The sequence below is a fragment of the Canis lupus genome, chromosome X, assembly GCF_011100685.1.
Source record: "Canis lupus familiaris isolate Mischka breed German Shepherd chromosome X, alternate assembly UU_Cfam_GSD_1.0, whole genome shotgun sequence".
NCBI lineage: Eukaryota > Metazoa > Chordata > Mammalia > Carnivora > Canidae > Canis > Canis lupus.
The window spans coordinates 118,009,672-118,035,508 of NC_049260.1; the positions used below are offsets into that span (position 1 = coordinate 118,009,672).

Below are 25,837 nucleotides of genomic sequence, written 5' to 3' on the forward strand. Positions count from 1 at the left end.
ATATTTTCACATACTAGGTACTTTATAGATGTGTGTTAATTCAGTCTGCTGGAGTCAAATGGGATCCACGTAAGCTGCATAAGGTCAGGGTACAACAGGAATGACTTCATGGTGGAGGCATCATGCTTCTAGTGGTTAGCATGGGATGTCATTTCTTATTGTGATCAAAATAACAAATAGGTTCTTGGTCGGCCAGGAGGAAGTCTACAGTGTTTTGCAAAAGGTCAGTGATCATTGCAGTTGACTCGGAACTTTTAAGAGTGTGACATGAGAGTTTCACTGAGGGCTGAGTGCCACAGTTAAATGGAGCATAAGCTGGAATGGATTAGAAAGGGAAGGGAGGGCTCCAAGCTTTATCATAGGAAACAGAGGCAGTGAACTTAGAGGAAGAGAATATACATCTTCCAATCTGTCAAATGGAAGGGAAACTGGATTAAGCTTGTTCTTTGTGGCTCTAAGAGATGGAATCCCAATCAATCAGGGAGGCCAGTTTTGGCTGAGTGTTCAGTAATGTATGCCTCATCCTGAGGCAGAGGAGGTACAATGGATTTCCTGCTGCAGAAAATATGTAAGGAGAAGCTGCACAGGAGAGTCAAGTATCACATGGAGATTTCAGCTAGATGACCACAACTAAATAGCCCTTCCAACCCTACAATCCTATGGTTCTATACATTCAGGAGGGCTCTCCTTCACATTCCATACAATGTATATGGACTCAAGTTGTCTGTGTACATTTCAATCCTCTATCAAACGACTGGGTTTCTTAAGCCCCTTAGCTGGTTTATTTGGTATATTTATTTAGCTTCTTTTTTTAAAATTTTTTTTTAATTTTTATTTACTTATGATAGTCACACACACACACACACACAGAGAGAGAGAGAGAGAGAGAGAGAGAGGCAGAGACACAGGCAGAGGGAGAAGCAGGCTCCATGCACCGGGAGCCCGATGTGGGATTCGATCCCGGGTCTCCAGGATCGCGCCCTGGGCCAAAGGCAGGCGCCAAACCGCTGCGCCACCCAGGGATCCATATTTATTTAGCTTCTGATGTCACTTTTCTAACTTCAATGTAAGAAGCACCTGTGCTGTCCAGTTAAATCTTCAACCTTGCATCTCGGAGCCTTGCACTGCATTTGCAGTTACAGGGGCGCATGCTTCCTGTGGCCCTGCTAGCTGTGGTTCTTTCTAGGAAGCCATATGGGCAGGATGTCATTTTGGACACTGTCCAACCAGCAAGGAAACAAGTGCTTAACCTTGGGATACAGAGCAATAGAATTGTACACCAGAAGGAACCCTTCGTAGTTTCTGTAAGGGATCTCCCACTGTTGAAGCCACTGGCATTACTCTTACCATAAAAGCTACATGTCACATAAGCTCAGCTCTCGGAAACTTTGAAAACACCCACACATTAATGGTAACCTACAAGATGAGAAGAACTACCAATGCTGTAATACCTGCATTTCAACTGAGTTGTCCCAGATACGTTTAAATACCCGAGTGTTTCATTTTCCAGACTTAAAATGTTCAGGTTAGAACCATAGGGTGTGTTGATGTCATATCTAGCCTGGAACCCAGGGATGCTCTTTCTTTTAAGGCATAGAAAGATTAAATGGACTAGCTCTTTTGAAAAGAATATGGTTTTCTGTCTTGCAGTTTCTGGTTCACTAAGCATTTACAAGGTTATTCTATAGTTGATGAGTGATACTTTTGAGTTTATTGGGAAAAAACTCATTGGCCACTTTGAATACTGTCTATAAATAATCTTTAAAAAAAGGGGGGGGATCCCTGGGTGGCTCAGCGGTTTAGCGCTTGCTTTTGGCACAGGGCATGATCCTGGAGTCCCAGGATCAAGTTCCGCATCAGGCTCCCTGCATGGAGCCTGCTTCTCCCTCTGCCTGTGTCTCTGCCTCTCTCTCTCTCTGTCTCTCACTCTCTCTGTCTCTCATGAATAAATAAATAAAATCTTTTAAAAAAAATAAATGTGTTGTCCGATGCTTAAACCAAAGATTCTTATTTTAGGAGAGATAACATTCTTTCATCCATCTGGCTTTAGAACCAAGCCACCTCTCTCAATGGTCTGTCATTTCCTTGAGGGCAGAGATTATGTCTTGTCTTTCTTTGTGTCCACAGGGCCCATCAGAGCCACTTGCACTCATGGTAGGGGCTTTGGAGCCGTTTGCCGGAGTGAATGGTTTTAATTTAATTTGGAAAGTTTTGATCTGCTCTAGCTTTTAATTCAGTTTTGGTTTCCTAACAATAGATCTGATGCACAAGTTGGAAGAACCTAAGCTGTTAGAAGAAATCCCAAAAAGCAATATGAATATACAGAGAGACAATTTAATTCTCCTTTCTAGGAATAATAATAAGGTGACCTCTGACACTCCTCGCAGTACCTCTCTTTGAGGAGTTGAAATGCTCTGCTTGCTGTATTTGTACAAGGATATCTTTTATTAAAGTTTGATCTACTCATTGTAGGGACTAGGATCTGTGCATTGTAATCCATAACATATTCATCTGTTTTAATTATCCAAAATAGGATCTCTTTGGCACTTCTGTGTTTGGAAATTCTGTCCCAGAATTAGGCAGATTTATAAAGAGTATATCCTGTTACAGAATTTAAAATACTACATGTTTTTTTTTCTTTTTCTTTTTGGTCATTTGGGGAGAGGAGTAGAAGTTGCATTTATTGAGTGTCTCGTATGTGCCCCAAAAATGTGATTGGTTTCAGTATGCAGCATTTCATTTCTACAATTCCTGGAAGCAGGAGTTGTCATCCTTCTATTTCTATGAAGGTTGAAACTGAAGCTGTAAGGGATTCAAGTATCTGGCCTGAGGGCACAGAGTAAAAGAGTTAAACCTAGATCTCTCCAGTTTCAAAATAGATGTTTATACTACAATATATCCATTGAGTTGGATTTGGGGCTTGCGGTACAGTGTTTTTAATTTAATTTAATTTAATTCAATTCAATTTAATTTAATTTATTTTTTTGAGAGAGGGAAGTGGGACAGAGGGAGAGGGAGAGAGAGAAAATCCCAAGTAGACTCCACAACCAGAGTGGAGCCTGATGTGAGGCTTGATCTCATGACCCTGAGATCATGTCCTGAGCCAAAATCAAGAGTTAGCTGCTTAATAGACTGAACTGCCCAGACACTCTGGTATGGGGTTTTACATTAGCAGCAGTTTTAATGTTGATCCTGTGACTGTCACCATTAGAGCTTTGTAACATCTGTCATTTATTCCAAGGATAGCTAAGATAGACAGGGATGCACAAAAGATGGTCTCTCAAATTTTAGTGTTGGTGGTGTCAGGGAGCTGGGGTTCCAGTGGTTGAAAATATAAAATAGAAAGGATAAGCCTTATTGTCAGAATTATCGTGCAGCTCCTCCCCCCATCTTTTAGGCTTCATTAACTTATCGTATTTGTGGGCTTGTCATTGTTACCGTTCTTGTATTTCATTTTTTCTTTAATGCATGCTCACTCATTGTTCTGAGATGCTCTGGTAATTAGATCTTTAAAAAAATCTTCTGTATATTGTAGACGAGCTTGTCTGTAAATTTGCATGGATTAGAGCCTGAACTGTGTGTTTTAACCACTACACAGAGATATTTACAGCATCCTAGGAAGTTATGCCATGGAATAAAAAGGAGTTAAATTGAAGGGTTACCTTGCCTCATGTCACTCTATTAGAGACAACTACTCACATGTACCATTGTAGTCTAGGTGAAAAGTGAGTTTTACAAGTAATAACTTTTTTCTTATATTCTTTGATCAACTCAACTCAGTTGGAAATGCACAAGCAATAAATCTCCAGCAGGTTAACTCTTTGCCTTTCATCTACTTTGGTCAGAAAGATAAATCTAGAAATAGGGTAATATGATACAAAATGGACCACTTCAGACCAAAATTTCAGGGGTCAACTTTTACAGTTAAATTGTAGGCTAATCAAATTCTAGGGATCCCTGGGTGGCGCAGCGGTTTGGCGCCTGCCTTTGGCCCAGGGCGCGATCCTGGAGACCCGGGATCGAATCCCATGTCAGGCTCCCGGTGCATGGCGCCTGCTTCTTCTCCCTCTGCCTATGTCTCTGCCCCTCTCTCTCTCTCTCTCTGTATGACTATCATAAATAAATTTTAAAAAATTTTAAATTCAAATTCTAGAAAAAGTTGACCACTTTAGCCAGATGTGCTGGAGTCATTTAACTGCCTCTTGACCTACTGTTAACTTGAATGTGAAAAGGTAGTATCAGAATGAGTACAATTGACAATTTTCAAAACATGTCTTCATGTGTCCTTGACACTGAGACCAGTGGCTGGCCCTCAATAAGTGGTGGGCCCTTAATAAATGAGTTTTTTGAACATGAATTAGTTCCTTAATGTGAGCACTCAGGGGGGAAAACACAATGTACTATGTACCACCTCTGCAATATTATAATGACAATTAACTCATAGGGTTGGTATAAGGATAAAATTATATAATCTTGTAAAGTCCCTTGAATAGTATGTGGCATGTTGTAATCACTTAATAAATATTAGAGTATAAATCAGATAGTAATGGCTTCTTACAGTGACTTTGCTGTTGGAACTAAGTTTGAGACATGGATGTACACACACACACACACAAACACACACACACACACACACACACAGTGTGGCATAGTAGAAAGAGTAACATACTAGTGGCCAGGAGTAGCAGTTTCTGAAACCCATTCCACAGTTTGCATGTCCTCTGACCCCAGGAAAGCATCATTACCTATCTTGCTTCAATTGTCATGCCTGTAAATGGGAATTATAGTACTTGAACTGCTTAAAGGCAAGGTTTTAAGACAAAGCCCCTCTAGAGGGCTTTTCTACGATACTTACTGGCCATAAGCCAATGATAATCTTAATATAAATTGTGAAAGCCTGATATGAGAATAGATTGATGATCTAGAAATACTTAATCTGAAAATTGTGATTGTGGTGATGATCAAAGACTCTGGAACAGTGATAGATTCTTCGAACTGAAAGAATTCCTCACACAGCAGATTTGGAAATAGAGTCCCAGTTAAATGAAGTAAATTTGCCAAGGCTGGTCCCTGTTACTTACTAAGGGGAATATTCTCGATTAGAAATTAGGTGTTCAGCTGGTGATGAGCTCGATCAAGTTATTTTTATTGCATCACTGACTTGGATGAAAAGATAGAACAACAGAACTGAAGACAAATAAGGCTCTTAAAACATATGCAGTGATAAAATGGATCTCTTTGAAAATGGATGATTCCCTGTCCCCTTCCTCTCTGCCTCCCTTGATAGCGGCGCCCATCCATCACATAGGCAATACAGATCTGCGAGCAACATTTATAATATTTTCTAGGGTTCTGTTCCATCTTCCTGCTTAGACAAATGGAAACATTTAAATTCTTATGACTTTATAAATAACATAGCATTTAAATTCTTTTATTTTGGTGGAGTACAGAACACTAGGTTTACCATTTTTACCCATTTGATAATCATACCCAGTATGATTCCATGGCATTAAGTACATTTGCAATGATGTGTAACCAGCACTGGGATCTGTTGCCAAAACTTGCATTATCCAGAACAGACATAGAGCATTTTGGAAAATAAAATAGACCTTGATTTTTGGAAAATTGTGCTGGGATGGTGCATTATCTCCACGTCGGTAAGTGGATTTATTCCATGCATTTTGCTCCTGTTCAATTCAATTTAAACAATTGGTTTTATCTTCTAGGTCTCTGCCATATTCCTCTGAGGCAATCTTCACAATTTTGCATCTGTTAAATCTTAACAGTTCCAGGAGATGGGAGGAGGCACTGGTTTTAGGTCAATTGGCTGGCTGACCTATAATTATTAACTCTCTTGAAAATAATGACAGAGCTAATTTTAGTATTCTTCATACTGATTGCTGTTTTTATATGTTGTTTAATTATTTAGAAACCTCTTTTTGTAATAATGAATTATACCTGATGAAGTTACTAACATTACCATGTGTTTAAATGTGCCAACTGTAGTCAAACATAATCATTGAAATGCTTGACATACCAAGTTTAGACTGCATTGTCAAGAGCAACTGTGAATCTACAAGGGCTGAAGGCATTGGCTCCATGTAGACTATCTTTTCCCTTGCTTGAATATATCATAGTTTAAAAATTTCTAGGAGTGAACAAAGTCTTCAATCCAATTTGGCGCTGCGAAAAAAAATCATTTTGTAAAATGGATAAACTGCCATTTTCCATAGCCAGTGATTCATCATGTATTTCTAAATTCTGATAAGAATTGTTACAAGTCTTTTCTGTAGCATTATTTGAAAAATCTACATTATTATGTATGACAGACCATGTCAAAATAATTGTGTGCGGGACTAGTCTGGGTTAAGGAGAATCATATTTGATGTTACTAATTTTCACATTATTTCACCCATAAAAATTCTTCTAGCAGCAAAAGTTTTATTGCACTGTATTTCAGAGTCTCTAATTTATTCATGGGATAAATGTTTCATATAATGAATTTTCAAGTAAATGTATTCTGAAATTCATGCATAACCACGGCTGCTGTAAAACCATAAAAATTTGGTTAAAATTGAGGCATCTCTCTATTCCTCTTGGAAAGTGTAGTGGGGAACCTGGAAGATTTTATGCTAATGAAGACAATATTGTTCGGCTTTCCTTTTTATCCAATATAGCCCTTTTATTGAGTTCAGGCTATTATCACAATTAATAACTTTAAATGGAAGCACTTCATCAATTGTACTGAGCCACTACTACTGCTTAAAGGATAGCGTGTGCTAGATCCATTTGGTGTCATTGAACACATGCCTCTTGCTAGACAAATGTTCTCTATATTGCCTTCTGAATGCCTTGGGTGGTAGTAGTTCAAGAGCCCTCCCCCTTTTAGTCTTATGCCTTTATGCCTGCCCTTCCCCCCTCGCTCCCTCTGTGTCCCACTACACCTATGGATGTTGGTGGTGGTGGCGGTAGTTGTGGAGCTCTATGCGTGGACCTTGCTGAGTGGCTTCTCTCTACTGTGACCCATATACGATAAAGAGACATGAATAAAAGCAGGGGTTTTAAGCATGGGTCACACCTGCCTCCATCCTCACCTATAAAAGTGGGATCAGATTACTTCACCAGGGATTTTATTCTAGTTTTCATTCTTTTCAATTCACAGAAGGAAGAGGTAATCCTAGGATTTGGAAGAATAGACTCTGTGTTCATCGCGAAGATCAGGAATCCTTGTGATGTGGGAATGTTTCTGTATGCCAAACCCATGGAATTACATTTAAAGATTAAGTTCACCAAAATAACTCCGATTTTGAAAGCATGCTCTAATACTACATTTGAGAAGTTTTTAAGTAGAATACCCCTTTAAAAAGAAATCTGGAGTTCACTCATCCTCAAGACAGTGTTTCTTAAGGACCAGGACAACACAAAAGTTAAGGGATCACATAGCACATGTTCCTGTCTAGACAGCCTCTCTGGTTTGGAATCCTTCCTTGAAAGATGAACAATGATCACCATGGAATGGGCAACCCCCTCCTCAAAAAACCAAAAAAGAAAGAAAATGGGCTATTAGGTATGATTTTTTTTTAGTGAGTAGAATCAGAAATTCAATATATAATTATCTGTCTCATTTGAAGAGAGAGGAACTATTGCACATGCAGACCTGTTCATTCATTCAACGTTAATTGTGTACCAACTATGGGCCAGTCACTTTTCTAGGCACCAGAGACATGATAATAAAGCCACGTCCCTGCCCTCATTAACCTTCTGTTTCAGAGAGGGGTGGGGGAGTGGTGGACAGAATACACAAAGTGGGTGTAGACTAAAATATAGACTATGCGGGGTAATGGCAGTGCTCAGGAAGGCAGCAGAGCAGGGAAGGCATTGGGGCACGGGTCACAGGAGCTCAGTTTTTAAAAGAGTGGTTAAGAGAGGCCCTGTTGAGAAGATGATATTGGAGAACAGACTTGAAGAGGTGAAGGAGCAAGCCGTGGGGTTCTGTGTGGGAAGAACCTTCTAGATAAGGGCAATAGCAGGTGCAAAGTTATGTCTAAGAAATACAAAGCAGGTCACTGAAGGTGGAGCAGAGTGTGCAAGAGGGAGAAAGGTAGGAGGTAGGGCAGAGAGCAGGAGGTCAGATAGACAGCAGGTCATGGAGCATCTTGGAGGCCATTTTTAAGGGCCCTGGATTTTGTTCTAAGTAACAGGAGGCTTTTAAGCAGTATGAGCTAGGCACCCTTGCATGGCATTTTGGTCAATTAAAAAAGGGGGGGGCATCAAATGTAGTCCTCTTCCTTGGTTTGTAACGTAAGCTTTAGTAAGAAGATATGGTAAAAACTATGTCTCTGAGGGCCAGCACCTTTGGGGTAGGGGAGGTCAACCTTGCCTGGAAGGATGCACAGTTGGCCCTGATCTTAAAGGGGGAGAAATAGATTTCACAGGAAATGCCTCTAGTATAGAATTTCCAGAACTTCTTATTCTACCCAATGCACAAAATTTCTGACAATAAATTCTGTTCCCAAACCTCTAGCAGCCAGCCTAATTATAGGCATCTAAACAATCCCCTCTATCCATTGGCAGAAATAAACTTGAAAAGTCTGCCCAGTTATTGACTCTGAGTCCCCAGATCAATGTGAGGTAGTCAGTTCTCAAATAGAAGAGGGTGAGGAGGATGCAGAAAGAGGCTTGAAAAATTAGCCTCTTCAGAAATGCAGGAAGAGGATGTTTGCAGTCTTCTGGGGGTGGGGGTGGGGAGGGGGCATACTTCCTAGCAGCCTGTCTTGGAGGGGCCCAATTGAGGCAAATGAGTTGATCTTAGTCTGCTCCAGAAGTTCTGTTCTAATGGCTTTCAGGGTATGAAAATGCAAAGTGAATCCTCAGACGACCAGATGCATGGAAGCAGGTTTTAAATGACCACAGTGTAATTGATCTATGCTGCCATCAGTTGTGACCCAGGTAATAGTGGAGCTAAAACAATTTCAAGTGGGTCAAGACATCCCTGGAGTACTTGCTGCCGTGATATAGAAATCTCCCGGCCATGTGTCTTAAGTCCTGTAAATCACATTAGACTTAATGAAACCTTCTGCAGGAGTGTTCCATTTCTATGATGCATTTAACTGCAGTTGTTGACATGTTGTATCTGGATTGAAGAAATATGTAAACTTTTGATTAATTGCTGTGGTCCTAGGAAGATAAAATATACAAGCCACCAGTTTTTCCAAGGAAGGTTCAAGAGTGCGTGTCTGACCTGAGGTGTTGTATCACAGTTACTGTTGTTGCCGAGGCACAATTGAGTTTGATTGAAAAATACTGCTAGTCAAGTCCAGTCCTGTGGATGAATGCAGTGGCTATGGAGTGCCTACTCTGTGCAACACTGTGCTTGGGGAGCATCTTCACTGGGAACCGGTTAGAGACCACAGTCATAACACAAGGCTACTGGGAACCAAAATTTATTATTTATTTATTTATTTATTTATTTATTTATTTATTTATTTATTTATTTATTTATTTCATTATGAGAGACACAGAGAAAGAGGCAAGAGACATAGGCGGAGAGAGAAGCAGGCTCCCTGTGGGGAGCCTGATGCGGGACTCGATCCCGGGACTCTGGGATCATGACCTGAGCCAAAAACAGATATTTAACCACTGAGCCACCCAAGGCATCCCAAGAATCCAAATTTAAAGCAACACATGGCATTGTCTCCTGTCTCTTGCTCTCTCTCCCCCTCTCCTTCCACCACACTCTCTCTCTCCATACACATACATGAAACATAAATTTAATCTTTGGAGCAGAAATTTTGTCCATTCTCTCGTTTTTTTCCCCTCTTGGGCTTAGTAAACATCTATGGCCAATGCTCCATAGCTGTTCATTTTCAGTCACAGTGATAATGGTGGTAGAAAGAGCAAGACATGTGCTATTCCTTGGTGCTTTTGATCTCATGTACCAAATTAAACATTAATGCTGCCATCAATTACTCCCCAAAAGATGGTGGAAGCATATTTGTTAGTAATATTTTGATAATAACTATATAAACATATTTGTCATGCTATTCTGACTCCTACATTTTCGTTCACGGAAGAACATTTTATTTACATTGTCAACTAAGAGGGTGGCAGTTTAACCAAGACTTGCAATTTATCACTCAGTTTGCTTTCCAAGGCAAGTCCTGGAAGTGGCTTCCCACCCTACCCCCACCCCCACCCCTGAAATGGATCTATGATCATTCTCTTGAAATGTCTGTTTTATGTTATGCTCAGAAGGGAAAAACAGCTATCTGTATGTATATATTTATGTCTATATATACCCTCCCTCTGCATCCCAGGATGCAATTTTCTTTTGAGTGCATACTTCCCAGGCCACAGTGGGGTGGAAGCTTGGATGCACAAGAGGTAGCACGAAACCGAACAGAATTGGGCCAGACTAAAAAATATTACATGCAAAGGGAAACTCGAACATGGCAGTGAGAAGCGCGTGTTCTGGAGTGGTATGGAACCAGCTCTACCACTTATTGGCCATGTGGCATTGGGGAAAGTCTTTCTGGGCCACTGTCTGCTCACCTGTAAAATGTGGACAACAGACCCTGCCCCGTGGCACCGTCGTGAGGCTCAAATGAAACAAATGCATTTATAATCAATTGTGAGGCTAACACTCCTGAGGGTAACAGGAGATAAGGCTTAGCAGGCAGTGATCACATGGAATCACTTAATAGACGAGAGTAGTCAGCAGATGGACTGTCTGTGACAGCCCCTCCTTAGAATGGCACCATCCACCTCAGGCCAGCAGTGGAGGGCAGGGAAGGGTTATGGGCTGATGATTGTTTTCTGACTTTTAGGGACAGGTCATTTCAGGCTTGAAGAGACAGAGTGAGCCTCATGGAGGAGCCAGGATTTTATTTTATTGTTGCGATTCACAAGTGTATCTGTTTGCTAGGGCTGCTCTAAAAAGTACCACAAACCAGGTGGCATAAACCTCAGAAGTGTGTCGTCTCACTGTTCCAAAGGCTAGCAATCTGAAATCAAGGCAAAGATAGAGCCATGGTCACTGTGAAGGTGCCAGGGGAGGATCCTTCCTCACCCCTCTCAGCTTCTGGTGACCTCAGGTGTTCTTGACTCGTACCTGTGCACTTAGGATGTAGTTCAGCCTGACAGCAGGTATGTTTCAAGGTCCTGCTCCTCGCTGGGTGCTGGTCTTAATTGGGAAGGACTGGCAGGCAGGGCAGAGGAAGGAGGGCTTATAAGTGAGGGACATCACATGACTTGAGGTTCCAGAGAAGAAAAGCACAATTCTGTCCAGGAAGTAAGACGCCGATGTGCCGGGAGCCTGTGGGAGGAGTTGCAGGGAAGGTGGGCTATGTCACATGTGACAGCCTGCTGATATCTGGAATCACAATGGCCCCTTTTGTCTTACTGCCCAACCTGGGGACTGGCCTTGTCCTCTACTCACCCTCATAAGATGCAAACCTGCAAGACATCCAAGACTTCCTACCTCTTCCCACCTCCATGTGCTTCTCCTTGCTCAGCCTTTAGGGCTGGCGGGTTGACCTCTTTCCTACACACTCTCACTGCCTGGGACATGGCTATGTTTCTTTCTAAGCTGTTGCTCTGACCCCAGGTCCTCTGTCTGATTGATCTAACATACCGCTGCACATTTCATCATGCTCAGCTCCACATGGAGACCCCTTCAGTGGTCCTCAAACACCTACATGATAAAAGTCAAATTCCTTGTTTTAGCACAGAGGCTGAACATACCTACCCCTTCACTACTGGACCCCATAAGGACTTTTTGTTCCTATCACTCTGAACTCCCATCTGGAGCACCTCAACTACCCCATACTGGGTCACGTGTAATGCCTTCTTCACATCCCGTTGCCCCGAGGAGTGCCTGCTTCCTTCAGCCGGTTCACTGTCTTGTTAGTTCCTTCTCATCTTCAACACTCAAACATAGTCTCCTCCAGAAAGCCTTTCCTGACCCCCTTTCTGGTCTTCAACAAGGTGTTCCTTCTTCTCATGCTTCCTGAGTGTAGAGCTGTTGTCACTTCTCTGCCCGGTTTCATGGCACAATGTAACACAAGCACCGATGACCTTGGTTTTGCACTCTACCACACGGTGAGTGCTTAAAAAGGGCTGGGGCTAATGTCTCTGTAGCTCCCATGCCTGATGCTAGGCCTGGCCCAGGGAAGGCTGTCGGAAGATGTTCATGAGCTACAGACTGGAAGGGTACAGGCAGGCCAACATCATGGCCTTTGAGCTACCCCTGAGAGAACTGACCCCCTAATGTCTTCTGGCAAAAATGCAGGTAGAAACGTCTTCTCCACACCCCTACAAACACTGTCACTGAAGAGGAATGTAATTCAACTGAGAGATAAGGGGAGAAACTTTCTAATTATATAGCCCACGGGCCCCATCATTTGGCAGGGACCATATGCAACACTCACTTTTCTCTGTTTTAATCCACCATTTCCCCAAGTCTAATTATTGAGAGAACATTAGGCAGAAGATGGGGAGGGAGGAAAAAACTTGAATAGACAGTCACCTTGTAAACATCTTGTGATGGGGATGGCTATTAAACCGGGACGCCCGGCACCAACTGAAGCTCGAGCGAGCTTAGCCAAGCAAATCAATGCAAGTTAATCTTTCAGTGTCAGCTGGCTGAGTTTTGGACGAGTGATGAATGCCTTGACTGGAAAGATGGAATGCCGGAATGCCAGCCAGTGCTCTGACAGCTACAGATGGTGCCAATTACTGCCAGTGGAGCCTGTCCTGCTGTGAGCCCAAGATGTCTGATTTGTGGCCACAGGAAAATGAAAAAGAGGCCTTCCAGCTGGGCCTGTCACCTGTCCTTTATTGTTTTGTAACCAAAATCGTATTCAGGTGTGAAGACCTTTTTGGTGATGATGGCAGGGGGGCGTCGAGGATGGAGAGAGGACAGCGTGCCTCATGTTAATTACACAGCCATGCTAATTGCCAAGCATATGCCCAAGAAGGGTGGGGCAAGTCACTATCAAGGTTGGCCACTCTGTCCCACCCCATTCCCAGCAAACAAAAGACTAACTATAATTCATCCTGGAATACTGACAAAGGCAAAGGAAAATATCCCATATACTTGTGATTTCTAAGGAATTGTCTACACAGCAGTATTTAGTATGTTGTTTGATTAGGTGTGCACTTGCTAGAAGCATTGCTGTGCTTCGGTCCTGTGGCAGAGTTTAGAGCTGGGCTCTTCCTGTGTTTAGATCTTGGTAATGAATGAGCCCACGGTCTTCAGTAGTCACTCTCATTGGATGAGAGCTGCTGATGCACTTTTATCTGAGTTCTTCTTAATCTTAACAACCTTGCCTACGAGATATTACCCCACTTTAAAATGCAGGGACTCAGCAGCAGAGTACCTGAATGGCTTTCTTAAGGGCTCAGAATCACCGAGTGATGCCACCTGGATCTGAGTACGATGCTCCAAATCTTAAGAATAAGTAAGGCCAAGAGCAGAGAAGAAGACTATTGGTTTCCATGCCACATAGTTGAAGAGTAAAGTGCTTGATAAATGTCGGTAGGAACAGTAATACATTTTTACTTATCATTTTACTAAAATCATTTTACTAAATCATTTACATTTTTACTGTTATTGGTAGCCATGCTTTCTCTCCAGTGGGTCACCACTAAATCTGACAGTTCTGGCCTTGGGTAATAGTTAGGCACCAGGGTGTGTTTTCCTGAAGTAAGGTGATAGAGACAACTGACACTCAAAAGCTTGAGTCAAGAGGAAATACCAACCTACTCTAGTTGCTGAGCCTTGGAGGGGCATTGGACCCTTTCAGAATACCTGAAAGAAGCTACTCCGGCCACACTCATCAATAGTTTTGTCATCCCTTGGGAGCCCCAAAGATGCAGGGTGAGGAGTGCCAAATGGGACTGCAAGGACCCCCCAGCCCATGGAGACCACATGGCCTGTTCTTCATCCACACACCTCAGCTCTGTCCACGTGGATGTGGTCCTCCACACAGTGTGGTTTCCCTGGACGGAGTGTCGTAGTAGGAGTCTGCTGGGATTCTCTTCTCAGGATTTGGGAGTATGGGTCCCGTGTTTGGAGTATCATATATTGCATTAGAAGACCATCCTCCCTTTGATAAAATATGAAACAAAATCAGGCTTCAGTGACCTCTGGGAAAGCCTCAGAGACTTAACACACAGTGTCTTCAAAGATAGTCCCTCCAAGTCTGTGGGCCGGTAGACATAGCACTTGGGTCCTAAGGAAACTTGGCTCAGTAGGAGGTGGCTTGTGTCTTCAGACCATTTTGCTTTTCCGACACAATTCCTCTTTGATAAACTTTCAGTACATTTCTCCCTTTCCTACTTTGTTCTTTGGTACATTTTTTTTCCTTTTTCACCACAAATTACCATTTACTGCACTTCCACATTTCTTTTTCTTTGTGATATTTAATAGAATTAATATCTAAGAACCACTAGATAGTGGTTCTAGGAACCACTCTGGTGGCAAGTTGGAGCTGACCTGAAAACCTTCTGGGGTTGAGGTGCTACCACATTAGGGCACATACACCAAGTATGATCCCTGAGGGCCCGTGTGGTCCCTTCTGCAGATCAAATTTACCATCCTAAATTCGATGTGACACAGCCTCCCATGTGACTGCTCCCCCCCCCGCCCCGCAAGGGGAAGTGGTGGCTCTAAGGGGTAGGGGTAGTCCTTTCCAGCTAAATTTAGACGTTTGCTTATCTACTTACATATTTATTTAAAATTAGTAATGATCTAATGATTAACCCAGTTTAAGCAAAATAATGTAGAGATCTGCTTTCTCTGTGGAATTCTCTGGCTGGAATTACCTAACTGCTAATAGTTTGTAAATTGAGATGGAGAAAACATTTCGCTCTCATTTTATTAAATGTGACCTATAGGAATTGAGCTATTTTGCCCTTGACTTCACACATAGACACTTTGCAGATTTTAGGATCTGTTTTACCATAGACAAGTGGCCCTATAAAAATGACTCTTTAAGCACCTGGGAATCTAGTCAGAAGTCCCAAGAAGAGCCTTTGTTTGCCAGTTGCGTACGTTCAATTTCCAGCCATAACACTTTGGAGAATTGGTAGCTTCTGCTCCAAATGACTATGAATAGCTAACATGTAGTCTCTTAAGTGGGAAAAGTGGTTTTCAATGCTAGAATGTTTGGAAGCGAAGGTGAGCAGAGCGAGTGGCACAGGGCTCAATCAGGATGTAGCACTTGATAGTTTACAAAATATTGTCTCGTCGATTCCCACTACTGTCCTCTGCGGTTGGCATTCTCATTCCTACTTCATAGGTCAAGGAAGATGGAAGTGGGCACCTGCTGCACATTACTGTCAACCAACAGATAATAAAGCGGGGATCCAAGCACAGCCACCTGCCTCCTTGCCTCCGTACCCTTCAGTGTCACCATGAGGCTTGGAACCATCCGCCTTCACCTGACTCCAGCAGGAAAATGACTTTAGGAAAAAAAAAAAAAAAACACTACTTTGAGTAGTAGAGAAAACCTACTTTGTAGCCTCCTGGCACCTCTAGACTGATCTTTCCCTTGCAAATATTCCTCACTGCTTCCCTTCAAGGATTCCCAGCTACAAAGAGGTTGTATTTTGTAGGTTTTGGGCAGGTGATGGGATGGATGTTTGGGTAGATGAGAAGACACCAACTTGCCAAGACTTACGGACTATTATACAATGTAACCTCTGAGTGTCACAGGGGCTGGAGGAGCTTTTGGCTGGCAACACTCCTGCCAATAGAGGTGATCACCTGAATAGCTCCGTAGTTTGTTTGCCTTACTAGTCAGACCTGCTGCTGCTGAGCTAAAGTCACCAAGTCCCTCTGTTGGTGGTTTGGTGGTTTGTGTGGATGAAGCTGCTTGCAAGGTTCGCGTCCATGCAGAGCTGCTCCCCCAGTGGCCCCAGGCTTTCTGGCCATTTCCCTTTGTCCTAGACCATTTAACAGCCCATCTCCAGGCTTTCACCTTCCCTGGGCCTGGCCGCTTGCTAAAGGAATCTCTGCCGTCTCCTGAACCCATTTTCATTTCCTGCCGGCAAGAAGAGAAGGGGTAAAGCTGGCGCAATCCAGAGGCCAGAGGCCCCAAGTGGACAGTTTTCTGCAGAGCTGGAGAGGACGATGGACGGGTTTATGTAACATTAAACCCAGGCGGGCACTTACCCACTTTGCCTCAGTGTAACTCGTCTAGGACTTGGCACAAATTGGTGTGTTTGCGTTTCATTCCACTTGGCCACTGGCCAGCAGGGATATTCTATTTTCATTTTGAAATTCCACTTGGCAGATCCTTAAAAGTCACCAGAGAACTTTTCCTGAGTAATAAAAAGCAACTTTTATTGAAAACTAATTATTTTTTCAGATGAATATGCCAGCTGTTTGAAAATGTTCTGGTCACGTTAAAGCATATTTTAATAGTGAGCTTACAAATGCGGATTCAGTTGTGAAATCCTTTTTGACAGTCACTTATAAGCACTTTATTCCAAAGTGCTTTGAAGGCCTGGGTCAATGCAGGTCTAGAAATCTGATAAATGGGAAAAATAGCCACTAGTTTAATAAATCAATGAGTTGGGGAATGGGCAAATAGTGTACAATATCAATATAGAACTTGGAGCATTTTTTCCCTTTGAGCTAAGACTAACAAAATAAATCCACATTTCATTTGTTGAGCAGTTCGAAGGTTTTAGAAGCAAGTGGGACCCAATGACCTGGGAAGGTTTGGGTTATGCTAAGTGTACTTGGTTTTGTGTTTCATTATTTGGGTATACCTCTGCTGCTGTGTTTCTTGTGTTCTAGGCTCTGTACTAGCCACTAGGATGTGTATGAAACACTCAGTGGAATTAGACATTGTCTTTGCCTGCCAGGAATTTTTAGACCCATGGGGTGAATCAGAAGGGGGGTGAGAATAGAAATGTAAGCCAGCCAGACTAATGTGGATATAAAATGAAGGGTTAAGGGGTATCTTGAGCAAGCCCAGAGCCTTGTGTACATTCTGAACGAAGGGACCAAGGGAGAATGTGAGAGAAGAGGGACCATTTGAGTGAGGCCTTGAAGGACAAGAAAGTTATTGGCAAGTGGAATATGGAGAAAGGCCATTTCTCATTGAAGGAGCAATCACAGAGGCACAAAGGAAGTGGAAGGGCATGGTCTGAAAGAGACAATGTAGAAGGAGATGAAGCTGGTTGGAGCAGATGATGGAAGGTCTAAATGTCATAGTATGGAGGGTAATCTCTTTTCTGCAGGGGTTTTGTGAGAAGGAGACTTACATATATAGGCTTCGTTTTAATTTCAGTGGAAAAGGGATTGGAGGGGCAGGAGACAGGACTGGGAAGCTGACCAGTTAGGCACTGTTGCAGTAGTTCAGGGGAGGGTTGATGAGGGGCGTTAAAACAATTATCCAGTGAATTTAATCAATGCAGAGTGTGATCTGACTAATCTGGGGGTGGGGGTGTGGGCGGGCAGAGGCACTTTACTCTCAATCACTTGTTTTTATTGGCTTGACTTGGCCAGATAATTGTCTCAACTCTCCACTTTGCTTTGCCTTTGTCACAGCCATTGTATAGTGTGGACAAATTGCTCAGTGTCTCTAGGTTTCCTTTTTGCCAGCTGTAGAATAGGGATAATAATTCTTGCCACCAATAGTAACGGCCTCATAGGAATGCTCTATGCATTTGTGTGAGGGCTAGTGTATTCTTGGCATGAAATGATCATTAATAACATTTCTAATACTTCTGGTAATGTGCTTCGAGATCTTCAGAAAAGTCAACATCCCCAAATACTAAACATTTTAGATATGAGGAAACATTCCAAAGTAATAAAAGGTGACACCATTTCATTAAGCAGCAATCCCCAATGGCCTTTCCTTTCATTTGCAAATCCTCTCTGATCCATTTTCATTTAATTCACAGAACTTCATTTTGTAAAACAAATGCAACATCCAAAGTTGTCTGGAGAACCTTTCTAGGGTTTTTGCAACAGATGGGAGGCTCCCTTCCACCAGCTCAAAGGGTACTCCAAACTCCCAGAGTTAGCCTGTCTGTCTGTGGGTGACAGCTGAAGTCCACCGGTTGTCTCCAAGCTTGGCAGAGTCCTTTGCCTGTGGCTCTAGTTTGCCAGGAAATGCAGGCAAGTGACAGGCTGAGCTCTGCATTACTGGGAAATGTGGCTTTCTGATGGCGCTATGGCCTCAAGAAGCCAAGCTGTGGAAGAGAGAAGCTTCATTTCAGCCATTAATAGTCCATATGATGTGGAATGAACCTTATTCCTGGATGAGAAGTTGAGCAGGCATCCCTGGGTGGTGCAGCGGTTTGGCGCCTGCCTTTGGCCCAGGGCGCGATCCTGGAGACCCGGGATCGAATCCCACGTCGGGCTCCCAGTGCATGGAGCCTGCTTCTCCCTCTGCCTATGTCTCTGCCTCTCTCTCTCTCTCTCTCTCTCTCTCTCTCTCTCTCTGTGTGTGTGTGTGTGACTATCATAAATAAATAAAAAAAAATTAAAAAAAAAAAAAAGAGAGAAGTTGAGCAGCCATGAAGACTCTAAGTACACATATGGGTGAGATCCCAGAGGCCACCCTCAGAGAATCACCCCTCACTGACAAGTCATTTTAGGGAGACAATCACTTCAAGGAACTGCAGCCAGTTCCTTAAGTGGCCTAAATTCCCTTGATGTTCCTCTACCTGTCCTCCCCACCACCCGAGACCCTGTTAACCTTAAAAATAAAACTGTCAGTTATTGTACCAGCAGAAATGCGTTTATTCAGGAATAGCAAGGAATTGTGATTCAAAACATACAAGCTACAGCAAAACCATGGGCAAATCTGAAGAACAAAGGAAAGGACGGGTCCTTTATAGAGGAGAGAGGGAGTGGGAGGGGCTGTGGTGAACACAAAGCCCATTGGAGTGAAGTGGGACTTTGGGGTGCAGTGGCTTCTCATTGGCTGGGCTGTTGCCAGGCAAGGAGAAGATCTTTCCTCCTGCTGGGGTAATAAAGTAGTAGCTTCATCCTATTGAGAATAAAGGTATTCTAAGGCATGTCTTTTTCTGGTGCAGTCTGCAGTCGATAGGGCACAAGAGCTTTCCCCTTTTAGCTTCCTGACTCCATTTGATATGAGGTTTCCTTTTAGTACTGTTCTTATTTCCAAAGGGTTCACCTCCGTGCTTGTCCAGGTGCCTTAGACCAGCTTCTAGAGAACTGTTCCTTTTCATGTGTGCCATCCTCGGGATTTGACAGCATAGAGCCAAGCCATGTGTCCTTTCCTAGCTGGTTTTGCTGAAAGGTCAGTCCAAGAGAAGTGCATCTGGGGTGACAATATTTGAATTGATCAGAATGGGTTTCTTTAATAGGAATGGGAAGGAAGATGCAGCCTGCAAGACCATGGGCCCTAACCTGATACCGGACTACTGATTCACTTTTCTTTTCTTTTTTTTTTTTTTGTCTTTTTTTTCTTCTTTTTCTGATTCACTTTTCATACCACTCTCCCAAGCATCTCAGAAGAAGTATTTTCCTTTAGAGAACAACCTTTATCTTGTCTTAGAAGTAACAGGAGAAAGGAAGCCTTTGGGACAGAGCATTTACTTCTGAACAAGATGGAGAGCCCTATTTATTTTTGGAAAGGAAGAGTTCAAAAAGCATCGGCTATAGATTCAAAAGGTGTGAGGTGCAAGGAGAAATTCTACTGATGGTTTTATTACTGTGATTTGGTGTAAGTCACTTCAGCCTTCTGACCATCTGTCTCTTCTCATAGAAAAGGGGAATATCTAGGTACCTGCTCCACTGGCCTCAGCATTGGTTAAAGGGTCAAAGAGGATGTTCCCTATACTCGGTTCTTTGAAAACAATCAAGGATAGTTTATTTGGAGGCTTCTATTTGGGGTGAGGACTGTATTATGAGCAAATGGCCTGTGATTGTCCATGTTAATTACCTGCCAATAGAGGCAGGAAGAATCCAATAACCCAGCAGACCACTCATATTCAAACAATACTGAATGACATGTTTGTGGCTTCCTTTTTCCTTGTATATAAATAGCACTAGCTTAGAAGTGATTTGATCTTTGGTCAAGAGGTTATCACTGACTCTGATTTAAAGATGCAGTTAACTTTCCATCAATGACTGTGGCTGACCTCAAACAATTATAATAATTATTCTTTTCCCTGCAAGGTTTTGGCTGGAGGTAGGGTTAACTATTTTTTCCCATCAATGAACTGGTAAGAATAAAGTAATCAAATAGTTTATTTTGGCCACTCATGCAGCATATCATCCACGGGTTTTATATTATCTCTTAAGGACATTTGATTATGGATGAATGATGTTGTCATGAGTTTATTCGTAAAATGTTTGTGACACAGCATTCATATCTCCAGCACTGTCACCTTAGGTTACTAAACAATGTAGGATTTGTGGGGTTTTTTTGCCATAAACTGTTGTGTGTCTCTCTCTTTTTTAAAGATTTTATTTATTTATTCATGACACACACACACACACACACACACACACAGAGGCAGAGACAGAGGCAGAGGGAGAAGCAGGCTCCATGCAAGGCGCCCAATGTGGGACTCGATCCTGGGACTGCGGGATCACGACCCCAACTAAAGGCAGATGCTCAACTGCTGAGCCACCCAGGTGTCCCAACCATTGTGTCTCTTAAGCCTAGAATACTTTTCTGTCTTTTGTATATTCACTCATTTACTTGATAAATATTAAAATGAACCTTTGTTCTTTCTATGGAGCTATGCTCATAGTCTGGAGGTGGGGTTCAGTAGGCTTATCTATGATCCCTAACATGGAGGAATCTCTAAAACTGATTTTTATGAAAATGAAAAAATTAAAACACAGCTGATGAACAAAACTATAATTTTATTAAGGCAAAAGACACACTTCCCAAAACTCCATGATTTGTGTTTTTCTGCCTGTAGGGTTTTTTTCCCCTCCTCTGGAGTGTCACCACTGAGTTAACATATCAGTAGGTGCACAACTCACCAGAATATATCATGAATGCTTGGAAATTTTGGGTCTTACCAAGCACAGGAAAATGTCCCAATTTGACAGTGGGCCTGACCAAATGCTAATTATTCGTAAAGAAAAAACTATCCAGTTAGGTAGCTACATGCATATGGTCTGTAATCTAAATGGAAGCAGATCAAAACCTCCTCGGCAATTTCCAAGTGATGGCCCCACTTTCAACAATAGTACCGTTCTCCATAGACCATTAAATATCCACGCAAGGCATGATTTTATGTAATTATACTGGTATGGCGTCAGGAGCCTGGGGACAGAATGTGTGTGCCCTGGCCCTGTGTCCCCTCAGGGGAGACCTCCCTGGCCATATTACCCTCACACAGTGGGGATGGTGGAGAAGTGTTTGCTCTGTACTTTCTCTGCCCCCAGTTCTTATCTTTGGATTCCTTTCCTGTAATACGCCCTTCTTTGGCTCTTGATCTTGAGATCTCTTGTGATCTCAGCTTAAGAGTCTTGTCCAAGTTTGGAGGAAGGGACCATGGGGATGGCAGTGCTGTGAGACCAGCCATGGAAAAAGGAAGAGCGGGTGCTTGGGTGGCTCAGTCGGTTAAGCATCTGCCTTTGGCTCAGGTCATGATCTCAGAGTCCTGGTATCCAGCCCCGCATCAGGCCTCCTGCTCAGCAGGGAGTCTGCTTCTCCCTCTTCCTCTGTCTGTGACTGTCCTTGCTTGTGCACATGCCTCTCTCTCTCTCTCTCTCTCTCTCTTGCTCTCACTCTCTATCTCTCTCTTATTCTGTCAAATAAAATAAAATCTTAAAAAAGAAAAAGGAAGAGAAAGGATCAAAGTTATTAAGTATATACTATTGTGCTTGGGACTTTGTTGGGCCTTTATACACATCATTTCATTGGAACTTCCCAACATCATTGGGAGAAGGAGCTAGTATTGTATCCCCACTAGTGACCAGCCAGCCTTTCTAAAGCCATGTAGTATGTATGGAGTCAGGATTCAAACTCAAGGTCACATAGATGCCCCACATTGTGCTCTTCTCTCTATGCCACACTGACTCCCTCTCCATCTTTCCTTGTTGAATCTGGAAATGACAGATGATCATGAATGAAGGCAGGCCATTTTGTTGGGTGGCTTAAACTGAGCAGTGTCATCATTTTTAAGATGTTTACTTAAACCATTTTAGAACTTTAGAAGATTTTAAAAATCCATCTCAAGGTTTCCCAATGTGAGGCCCCCATTCCCACTATTTCCCCCATTCCCACCAAATAATGGGGGCAGTGAAACCCATCTACCAAAACAGTACATTGTAAACCTGGTTTTTTTTATATCTTGTGCCTTTGTATTTTTTGTGTGCATTCAACCAATTTGCATATGTACCAAGAAACAGGTGTGAGAACTAAAAGAAGCCTCCATGATCATTCAGCACATTTGAAAGACGGTTAAACTGGAATCCAGAGGAGACTCTTATTTCTTCCAAAGTCACCCAGCAAGCAAGTGGCAGCACTAGAACTTAACTCTGAAGAAAGTGTCACTGTGTGCCTTTAGCTATAAATTTGATCACCCAGACTCATTGGTGGCAGTTAAGAATAGACTCTTGGGTTTTGCAGTGGCTTGACAAGTATGTATGAGTGGCTTGTGTGGAAATTGGATACATTTTAGGCATTAAAGCAAGAGGCAGCGCATCATCTTTGATGAAAGGAAAACCAGAGACTTAGTAAAACAATTATTCATTGGAGAATGAGTACAAAAACACTCTCATGTTTTTCTGATGTACAGTTCCCCTTGAAGATCTGTGTATACTTAGATACATACCCACCCTTTGTCTGTTCATTCTTTCTTTCTTTTTTTTTTTTTTTGTTCATTCTTTCAATCCTACATTTAGCTCTTTGGAATTTAAACACTGTCTGTGTTTTTTGCTTTTGTTGTGTTTTGCATTTTGCTCGAGCACATTAAAGACAACATTGGAGGTAGAACATGGCTGCAGAATGGCTCTACCATACAGTTTATAATCTGTAAATAGGTCAACAGATGGATACATCTTAGAATATTAAAATTTGTTTCTCCAGTAACTTCACTTTTTTACTTATTAGTTAAAGAAACAAATACAAGTCATTGGAGACTCTTTTATTGAGCAGCGCAAATAAATTTTCTTGGTGTGCATAAGTTAAATCAAGATAGTACCTCTGTACGTTCCAATCTATTAACTTTAAGACTTCTGTTTCAAGCAATTTACAGATAGAAATACAAATTAGTGTTCAGCAATGTTTGCTAGACAGCTTTCTGCAAATCTATATTAGTTTCTGGATAGAAATTATGCTTGATTCACCAGGTCCTCTTAAAACTTGGAGTCGTGTTTTCATAACAGGGAAGGAGAGAGTAAAACTTTGGGTCTAATAATTCCATTTTGTATGGATTTGTAGAAAGTGCTAGAAATGATCGGTTTTGAGTTTAAAAAGTATAATTAAAAGCTCTAAAGGGAAAGCAAACTTTTTATTTTCAGTTTGTTGAGACTAATAGCATGTGATTGTGGAGTTACCACATCAGAGTCAGAATGCATTGGACATCTGTTTTCCTGTCTTTATTATTTTTTTTTTTAAGATTTATTTATTTATTCATGATAGACATAGAGAGAGAGAAAGAGGCAGAGACACAGGAGGAGGGAGAAGCAGGCTCCATGCACCGGGAGCCTGACGTGGGATTCGATCCCGGGTCTCCAGGATCGCGCCCTGGGCCAAAGGCAGGCGCCAAACCGCTGCGCCACCCAGGGATCCCCTGTTTTCCTGTCTTTAAAGTAAAAATGGAACTTAAATGATCTGTAAGGTTCTTGAAATTCTGACATTGTGTGCTTGGTGAACTTGCATCTGTTTTGCAGGTAGGGAAATTAAGAACCATGTTAGTTGCAAAACAAAATGTGTTTTGAGTATGATTTTGCCACAGGAATAGGATGACTGGATTGTAATGTTAATCTTAAAAATCAAACTGCCTGGGGGCACCTGGGGGGCTCAGTCGGTTAGGCATCCCACTCTTGATTTCGGCTCAGGTCATGATCTCAGGGTAGTGAGATAGAGCCTCTAGTCCAGGCCTGCACTGGGCATGGAGCCTGCTTAAGATTCTCTCCTTCTACTCTCCCCTCTCCCCTTCTCTTAAATAAGTAAGTAAGTAAGTCTATTACTTTACCAACAAAAATGGGTTTCTATGGGGAATGTTAGATAATTGCAGTTTGGGACATGTAAAGCTATGGCAAAACCACGAGCAAGTTTTGGGAAGGAAGGAGGAAAGCTCTTTGATAGAGGTAGAAGGAGGGTTGTGAGGGGCTATGCTAAAAAGTCGGTTGGAGTAAACTGGGAGCTGGCAGTATATTGGCTCCTCATTGGTCAGCTTGTGATGGTCTCTCCATTGGTGGGGGTGTTGCTGGGCAGGGAGAAAATCTTCTCTACTCTTCTCTACTCTAGAGCTACTTCTAGTAGCTAAAGTCAGATGGACTTGCAGGGTAGGGCTCTTCCAGTCTGGTCTGCCATTTTTGACTGGCCCAGCCGAGAGATCCGCCTGCTGTCTTCCAACTCCATTTTGAATGTGATATCCTTTTATTAATCATCACACTAAACAGTAGTGGTTCATGTTGACGAACTTGGATCACTTCATCTTCCTGCCAACACTCAAGAAGTCTGGGGATCCCTGGGTGGCGCAGCGGTTTAGCGCCTGCCTTTGGCCCAGGGCGCGATCCTGGAGACCTGGGATCGAGTCCCGCATCGGGCTCCCTGCATGGAGCCTGCTTCTCCCTCTGCCTGTGTCTCTGCCTCTCTCTCTCTCTCTGTGACTATCATGAATAAATAGATAAAATCTTAAAAAAAAAAAAGTCTGTAAGTTCTCTAGATTTCTTCTCTTGGCTTCAGAAATTTTATTTGGATTTTATTCTAGCCTCCATTTTCTTGATTTATCCAAAACTGACTGCTTTTTATACTGTTGCTGTTTTCTTCTTTTGGTGATTTGCTACTATTTTGTGTTTATTGGCAGAGGTAAATCGTATACTGTTCATTTGTTTTCAGTTTTATATCTAGCTGCCTCTTCCTGCCCTAACCATCACTGTCTCTAATCTGGCCTTAAGCTTTTCATTTTCTTTTCAGTTTACAGTTGTTTTTTTCCATAAAGCTTTTGTGATACTACTGCCTTATGGGCCTGAGATATGATGGCATAGTATTGTAATGATCTAATGCAATCAACTATTGTGCAGATGAGGTGTTTTTCAATGAATAACTGTATTTCTCAAGGATGTGTTACTCCATTTTGAATAATGGAAGGCATTCACTGTCCTTCAATAGTAACAATAGTTGAAAGTAAAGACTTTTCTGATCAAAGTTTATATGTTTTTTGGGGGGCAGCCTGGGTGCCTCAGCAGTTTATCACCTGCCTCAGCCCAGGGTGTGAGCCTGGAGTCCTGGGATCGAGTCCCACATCGGGCTCCCTGCATGGAGCCTGCTTCTCCCTCTGCCTGTGTCTATGCCTTTCTCTCTCTTTCTCTGTGTCTCTCGTGAATAAATAAATAAAATATTTTAAAAAACCCTCAAAGTTTATATGTTTTTTAATGAACCTGAGAAGTGTTGCGTTTATTTATTTTAAGATTTTATTTATTTATTCATGAGAGACACAGAGAGAGAGGCCATAAATAAAGATATGTAAAAGAAATATATAGAGGGACACCTGAGTGGCTCAGTCAGTTAACTGTCTGACTTTGGCTTGGGTCATGATCTCAGCGACCAGGTCCTGGGATCGAGTCCCGAGTTGGGCTCCCTGCTCAGCAGGGAGTCTGTTTCTCCCTCTGCCCCTCAGTCGTGCTCATGCTCTCTCTAAAATAAATAAATCT

General features: G+C 42.4%; 1 protein-coding gene across 7 annotated transcripts in view; it reads left to right on the forward strand.

The window, feature by feature from the left end:
- AFF2 (AF4/FMR2 family member 2) overlaps positions 1–25,837 on the forward strand; it is a 468,843-nt gene that overhangs the window by 202,644 nt on the left and 240,362 nt on the right. The gene's annotated exons all lie outside the window — the stretch shown is intronic.